Source organism: Petromyzon marinus, chromosome 33, assembly GCF_048934315.1.
Source record: "Petromyzon marinus isolate PM22_M1 ecotype Great Lakes invasive population chromosome 33, UKy_Petmar_22M1.pri1.0, whole genome shotgun sequence".
Lineage (NCBI taxonomy): Eukaryota > Metazoa > Chordata > Hyperoartia > Petromyzontiformes > Petromyzontidae > Petromyzon > Petromyzon marinus.
The window spans coordinates 14,881,096-14,888,798 of NC_133699.1; the positions used below are offsets into that span (position 1 = coordinate 14,881,096).

General features: G+C 52.2%; 1 long non-coding RNA gene across 1 annotated transcript; it reads right to left on the bottom strand.

Moving 5' to 3' along the window:
• Window positions 1-1,318: 1,318 nt before the first annotated feature.
• LOC116948522 (uncharacterized) lies at window positions 1,319-7,177 on the bottom strand. Its single transcript, XR_004403814.2, has 3 exons — window positions 6,956-7,177; window positions 6,055-6,236; window positions 1,319-3,785 (listed from the first exon to the last, which is right to left on the bottom strand). It is a non-coding gene; the product is annotated as an uncharacterized LOC116948522 (long non-coding RNA).
• Between the last annotated feature and the right edge of the window lie 526 nt (window positions 7,178-7,703).

The window sequence follows — 7,703 nt, forward strand, 5'->3', positions numbered from 1 at the left end:
ACCCCCAGTGCCACCACCGCCAGTGCCACCACCCCCAGTGCCACCACCCCCAGTGCCACTACCCCCAGTGCCACCACCCCCAGTGCCACCACCCCCAGCGCCACCACCGCCAGTGCCACCACCCCCAGTGCCACCCCCCCCAGTGCCACCACCCCCAGTGCCACCACCCCCAGTGCCACCAACCCCAGCGCCACCACCGCCAGTGCCACCACCCCCAGTGCCACCACCCCCAGTGCCACCACCCCCAGTGCCACCAACCCCAGCGCCACCACCCCCAGTGCCACTACCCCCAGTGCCACTACCCCCAGTGCCACCACCCCCAGTGCCACCACCCCCAGTGCCACCACCCCCAGTGCCTACCCCCAGTGCCACCACCACCAGTGCCACCACCCCCAGTGCCACCACCCCCAGTGCCACCACCCCCAGTGCCACCACCACCAGTGCCACCACCCCCAGTGCCACCACCACCAGTGCCACCACCCCCAGTGCCACCACCCCCAGTGCCACCACCCCCAGTGCCACCACCCCCAGTGCCACTACCCCCACTGCCACCACCCCCAGTGCCACCACCCCCAGTGCCACCAGCCCCAGTGCCACTACCCCCAGTGCCTACCCCCAGTGCCACCACCCCCAGCGCCACCACCCCCAGTGCCACCACCGCCAGTGCCACCACCGCCGCGCTGTTTTGCTCTGCCACCGCCGCGTGGTTCAGTGTCAGAGCCCCCCCCCCCCCCCACCGTTCTGCTTATCCTGTAATCTAACCCCCAGAATATTAAAGCACGCGGCGCTGTCTCTCATTCCTCCCCCACCCCCTCCTGTTGTTTCAGCCCAAGGGCTTTGTTACAGTCTCCAAACTACTCCCCGGCACGGAGTCCCCGCCGTGCCCTGATCAGACGGCGCGTCGCTGCGCAGCACCGGACAATTAATGAAGGCCGAACTGAACCGCGTTTTGCGACGCGCTTACGAATGTCATCGCACGTGTCGGGCGATAACGTGGAGGGGTTACTGACCGCGGCAAAAGCCTATTTTGAAATGTATTCGTGTTCTCAGGATTTATGTCAATCTAACTACATTTCATTGCAGATACGCCCGCATTAAACATTAGGGGCCGTCCATAAATGACGTCACGCACCTGGGGGGGGGGGGGGGTGAGCCATTTGTGACGATGTGTGACGAGGGGCGAGGGGGGGTTTGAGAAATGTGGCGTCACATCAAAATGCGCAACTTTAAATAAATATATATTTTTTTATGACAACACTCCTACAACATCAGAGTGCAGCGCCACATGATCTACGCACTACAATGACAACAGTTTAAAGCGATTTGAAGCATGTTTTATTTTCAAAATGGAAATACGGTTTTGCGTGGGGAGGAAAGACCGTTGTGACGTCATATTTGAGGGGGGTCTGACTTTTTGTGACGCCGTGTGACAAGGGGGGGGGGGTCAAAAATCGCGTGACGTCATTTATGGACGGCACCTTACCCGTGGTGGGGTGGCAGTTGAATAAAAAGTGAACATGTCCAGGACTCTCTTCTCGACAGTCGTGGGTCCAGTCGAGTCGCTGTGTTTGAGTCCGTGTGCAACACAGCCGCAAATAATACAAACATATATCATATTGCAATATAATTACACGTAAATAATGGCCAAATATTGTTGTAATCAAGAGACTAATGTAATATTCTATAATTCAGAAGTTAATAAAAAAATGTTTTTGTTGTTGTGTTCTTAAGGTTCGTTAAATTCTTTATTCAGTCTTTTCCCCGTGGTATTCGCAGTTCCGTAAATTCACAGTCGGGGCACTCGAGACCACAGGACTGAAAGTGGTGACACGTATTGCATCATTTTGCATCTCTCGAGATGTGGATCTGCCTCATAGAACCAGCCGGCATTCTCCCCGACCTCGTGTACGGGAGTTCACCTGCGAAACGAGTTGGGTCACTCTGGTTACGAACTCGGTCACCTCTGTTTGGCAACGTTACACACAGTGTAACTTTGTCACGCACCAGCCTGCGATAACTGCACCTACTCAGATATAGGACCGCATTGCACCTCCACACAACCCTTGAATCACACGCGTACCATGAGCAGTAGCTACCCAGGCTGTCAAGCGTTTGCCGGACCGGTGTGTGGCTGTGGGCAACTTGGCACGCTGATGCGGCACCGTCTCAGTCTGCGCGTGTCACCTCCCCCTCACGTGGCCATGGCGTGGCCCGGCAGACAGCCATCGTCGCTTGACATTGTTGATGTCCGTCTCGTTTCGACGGGACAAGGAGATGGAGCGAGAAGGCCGAGTAAATTGGATGCAGCGGGCGTAAGGTCGAGCGGTTGAATGGGCTTTTGTATCTACCTCTGACAGCAAACGCAAGAGCTTCATTTCAGTTGGCCGCAAAGTCGCATAACGAGTGAGAAAATGACAAGTCGAGTCCAAAACATACGCATGACCGCACACACGTGACCTTTACCTTCTGGATGGTGACAGCCTGAGAGAAGCGCCTCTGTTGCAAGGGAGGTTACAGGTTACAAACAAAGGATGTAAAACTCAGCGCGCATTGTTGTAGCCACCATCACGATTCATCGTCCGGGTGTTTTGGGGGGAGGCCACCAAATGGTGCAGCCAAATCTTTGGTCACGGGACCCTCTAGCGCCCGTCACGGCCAAACAATTTCATTGGTCACGTGGGAGTGACCATTGAAATTGTGTGAGCTCACCGGTGAGTCAGAATGACTTCCTGGTCTCTCCGCTGAGAATTCCTGGCATGGTTTCAAGTGAAATGTCACGAATCCAATCGCTAACTTTGGGGCTGTGGGAGCTCTTCAACTTCCCAGTGGGAGCCGACCAACAACAATAATAATTGGTGTGCTAATCGCTCGTATGCATGATAATCAATATCGTTTGTCTGTGTGAAGTGGTGGAGGGTGTCACAACCTAATTTGGTTTGATCATTCTGTGGGCTAGCCCCCAAAATCTACGAATCCAAGAATATACGATACGGAACGTTTCGAGTCGAGTTTACATACTCGAGTGAACACACAGACGCACATCGATGAAGTTGACTAGGCCTCTCTTCCAGAGGGCTGACTTCAAATATCAAAATTTCACGCAACATCAGTTTTCATGAACGATAGGCCATCGCAGTCTCATTTCTACCTGGGACGGATTTTTGTTTCACGAGGTCAATCTGCTCCTTGGCAAGCTCCATTACGAAACACGGGGAAAACCCCAAACAATTATTTTAATGTCAAAACAGTCAACACGCTCGGCGTGTTTTCCAGTGTAAACAAACAAACGACTGCAAAAATGTAACCACAAGGTCCATAGTGATTCGCGGTTTTGGGGAGAGATCTCTTCGTTGCACCAAGCCAAACCGGAGATCCGTTGACTCCGAGCGAGCACGAAGCTGGCGGGCGATGGCACGTCTCACGCTGAAATGCGAGACGTGCCATGCTCCCTATACTCATATTTCTTTGTTACGCTGAGAATTAAACTGAGAGGCAGAGGAGTGCGTGTTGGCATCAGAGAACTCTCAAGAAAGCCGAGCGGGCTTTTGTGCAAGACGCGGAGAAGGGACGGATGAGCACAGCGGCCGAGAGTGGCGACTGACGGAATGGCAGCCGAAGTGGGGAAACGCGCCCGAGAGGACGACTGGAACTGAAACGCAGAGACGAGATCGCGTCCTGCGCGGAGGTGAGATGGACTGTGACATCGCAGGGCTATGAGAGATGTCACTGGCGGGGGCAGTGAGGTCTTCATCCAACACTGGGGGCAGTGAGGTCTTCATCCAACACTGGATAGACAAAGACAAAACGAGTGCAGCATCATACATGACAAAAATATTAATAATCATGGAATCTAAAACATTATTTATTTTAGCAACAGTGGCCAAAATATGGCATTTGACGTGAAAATATTCAACTGTGTCCACCTTGCGAGGACAAGTCTTTGGGGCCTGGGGGGTTGTTCTTTTTTTTATAGATAAATTGTTCAAGATATTTCACTGCTGGAATTCTGCCACGCATCGATTCCTTACGCACACCAACTTGTAATCAGCCCGTCCGGCTATCACGCTTGCCAGAGGGAGCGCCTCTCCTTTTGTGTGTCATAAGTTGCAATCCTTCTCACGGCCAAGTGGACCATTGCCAAGCCGTAACATCCTCGTGCAGTGACATCCGACACAGCAGCGGTCTTCAACAAATAGGAGACTTTATTTCCTCGGGAACCAGACACACGGGACTTCAATGATTCCCTTCATTCCAAGTGTCTTGAGCTCTCGCGTTTCCCCCCCTTATAAAATAAATATCCCTCAAGCTCCTTTCTTGAAGGTTCCTTGACCCACTTTCCCTCCAGCCAATCACCTTCCCACTTTTTTGAAGGGATCCCAACCGACCTCCCTGTCAATCACCCTCTGTTTCCCGCAATTTTCATTTAGAATTTCTCCTCCAATCCCTTCAATTTCCCTGCCTCTAACCAAACCCATTTCAGGCTCGCTAACTACCAATCCTCTGGCTTGTGTTTACTCCCTGATTGTCCGTGTCACGCGGTGTCCACCACGTGTGGTGAGTATCTCTGGTAGTGATTAAAGTCTCGACATTTGTGCAAAATAGACACTCCACTGCCTTCTGTGTTGTTCAGTGTTTCGGTGGAAAATACAAAATGATGTGGAAGCCCTATTGGCTGAAATGTTGGGCTTTTTGTTTCAATATCCGCACCTCCATTTAGTACGGTTGGCTACGTACGGTGCGAAAGAAGTTCTACATACATACATCTTCTTGGTTATATTTGTGCATCTTGTTTTGAAACTGGTTTTGAAACAGAAGCAGGATACTCCGTTAATCATAAGTAATTTAATACTCTGACCGTTCACCGTCAACGTCCCGACAAACGGGCAATAATGTGATTAACTTCGGCTTACTCATACATTTTAAGAGTACAAAAATAAGACAGTGTTGCGTGACATAACGAATGAAATATAATGAGCAATGACCTTGATTTTTTTATTTTCATGGAATACATGTGTGCCTTTGCCAAAAACGCCTCGTCAGGTCTCGGAAGCTAAGCATGCATGAGCCTGGATGGTGCTTGAATAGTGTGTATTGGCCTGGTCTATGTATGCTGCTATTGCTGGAGAACTAACATTGCCAACAGCAACATTAGACCGTACTGTGCTCTTCCATCTACGCTCCTGGCCTCCATCAACTCGCACCGAGCCACACAGTGAAGTATGGTCAAACAACTCCCATGAATGGTGCGGTGTGGGGAGGCTTTCAACCAGGAGTGGATTGATAAAGAGCAGCACCTGTGCATTATAGTCTTTTTATCGCGGACAGCGACCCCACGTGCTAGTCCAGTCACGCAGCATGAGGAGAGACAATGCTCTACTTACACTAACCTGCACTGATCAATGTGGTGAAGTATCGTAAAAAAACCCACCATGACTGCCTAGCCAGATAGACCACAGGCCCCAGACCCCAGCAGTGGTGGGTCGAGTCACCACGGAACGGGCACGGAGGGTGAAGGAGGGCCAGGAGGGATAAGACGCGCTGGGTGTGCGTACGGGTCGATCAGTACGTTTCCGTTCGGGGCCAGCCAACACACTTCGGCAGTGCCAAAGAGGGGGCGCAGCTGGTTAGGGGCAAAGATGGAGCCGGCAACACAGAGAATGTGGTTTCGGATGTGGGTGACCTTATCCCTGATTTTATATTTCAATTGCCATTTCAATCAAGCGACTAACAAATGCTTTACGTGTGGGTAAATAATAAACTTCAGGAGAGTTATTGCCTTCCTTCGCGTGAAGATACGGCACGCGGGTGAAATACCCACATTCACCTCTTACAAGATGCCTGGCGAGCGTGGGACATCTGCAATGTGTCTCCTGTTCAACCACTTGATCTTTTCCAAATATTCTGCACAGGCCACCGCTTCTGGTGCGAGCATTGCCTCATCTTAAGGAGTGCATTGTGGTGCTGCAGGGCATCTCGGGAGATGATACATGGTTTGCTTCTTCTGACAAGCACTTTGGTCGATTGTGTAGAAGCGTGGAAGAGTAGGCCAAATACCTTAGAGTGTGGCAGTCTTGTTGAGCTCCCTCTCGTGGAGGGGCCATCTGCCAGGAGTGGCGCGATTGAGCAGTTGCAGGACTGCGCCCTCCACCTGTCCTTGATGACTGCGTGGGGCTCCGATGGCGATGCTGGCCCCATTTACGCGGGATTGTTTCTTGGCTGATGATGACCCGGAACAGCTGTGAACCACAAATGCACCACAGTAGCTCGATGATCTCGTTAAGGAGCACAAAGTATCACGCGAATTCAAAGCAGCGACTTCTGGCTGGCCATTGAACAAAGTCGGTCACAGCATCGCGTGCTTTCAGATGAGCTTCTGCGGCCGTCTGGAACGCTCTTCCGATATTAGGAAGCAACTGGAGCCATGCACTTTTAAATAATCTAGATTGACAAACTCATTTCTTCAGAACTGCATTTTTGTGTTTAGTTTGTTGTCTTTCCCCCGCACCTCCGATTAGCACGGTTGGCTACGTACGGTGAGAACAAATTAAACGTACATACAAACAACTCCGTGTTCGCTTACTCCCTGCGAGCTCCGCAGGGCACGACCCGGGCCAGAGCGAGCAGCTCGTGCAAGAGGGGATTGCCACCTTTCCCACGGAGCATTTCGGCACAGAATCCTCAGGCAGCCTCGTGTAGGTCAATCAACACTGTAGTGCATTTTCAACACAAAGTCCCACCACCAGATTCTCGGTATAAGTCAATATACCCGCCACCTCGAACGTACAAATACCAATTCCCAATTCGCGGGTCAATTCGGGACAGGTGGCAACCCCACTTACGCTGCGTCATCACGACAAGCTCGAACTCGCGGCGGACAGATGCATCCTGTGGGAGCCCCGTTGCCAGCTCGGAACTCTTGGGCCGGGCCCACGCACGCGGCAGCACAATACAGTACCTCATTAAGGCAGCCCGGTCATTATTGGGCTCGGGCGGTGTTTGTTTTGCGGGACCGCGGGGCTCGGGGAGGAGCGACGACCTCCTCCTGCCACGCGCAGCGAGCCGAGCCCGGGCGGCCGAGCGCGCGGTGCTCCGGCCCCACCGGAGCATGGGAACCGGCTTCAGGCGCCCGCTCCTCGCAGGAGGAAGCGCCGTGTTTTCTCTGCGACGCGGGACAACAATGCACGGCGGGGTGGCGGGGGGGGGGTCACTCCTTGGCCCACGCCGCCACCACAGCCGCCGCCGCCGATCGCAATCAAAACACCGCGCTAATTACTGAGCGCACCCGCAGCTGCACCGCCTACCGTGAAAGCATCCGGCGAGAAGCAGCACTGCGACGATCGGTCATGAGCACACGTTGAGCAAGAGAAATGTAAACAAACACGCTGCCATATATTTAGATGTGTTGTTTTGTCTAATTCCTGTTCATGCACGCTATTTTAGAGTGATTTCCTGCTCAGATGAACACTGACGTGATGCTCAACCTCCCGTTTACAGCTCTGAGCCAGTGGTGGAAATTCCACATTCCTGTGGCGAGGGTGAGGTTAATCAATGTCAACCATTGTTGACTTTCCCATGTACAAAGATGGTACTCAGTTTAACGCGTCGGCTTTCGTGACCAATATCCATAATATAGGTTTTTTGGGTTAGATCGCGTAAATATATGAAAGCATCGTTAATTACTGGCGAAACGTCGTACTCAGATT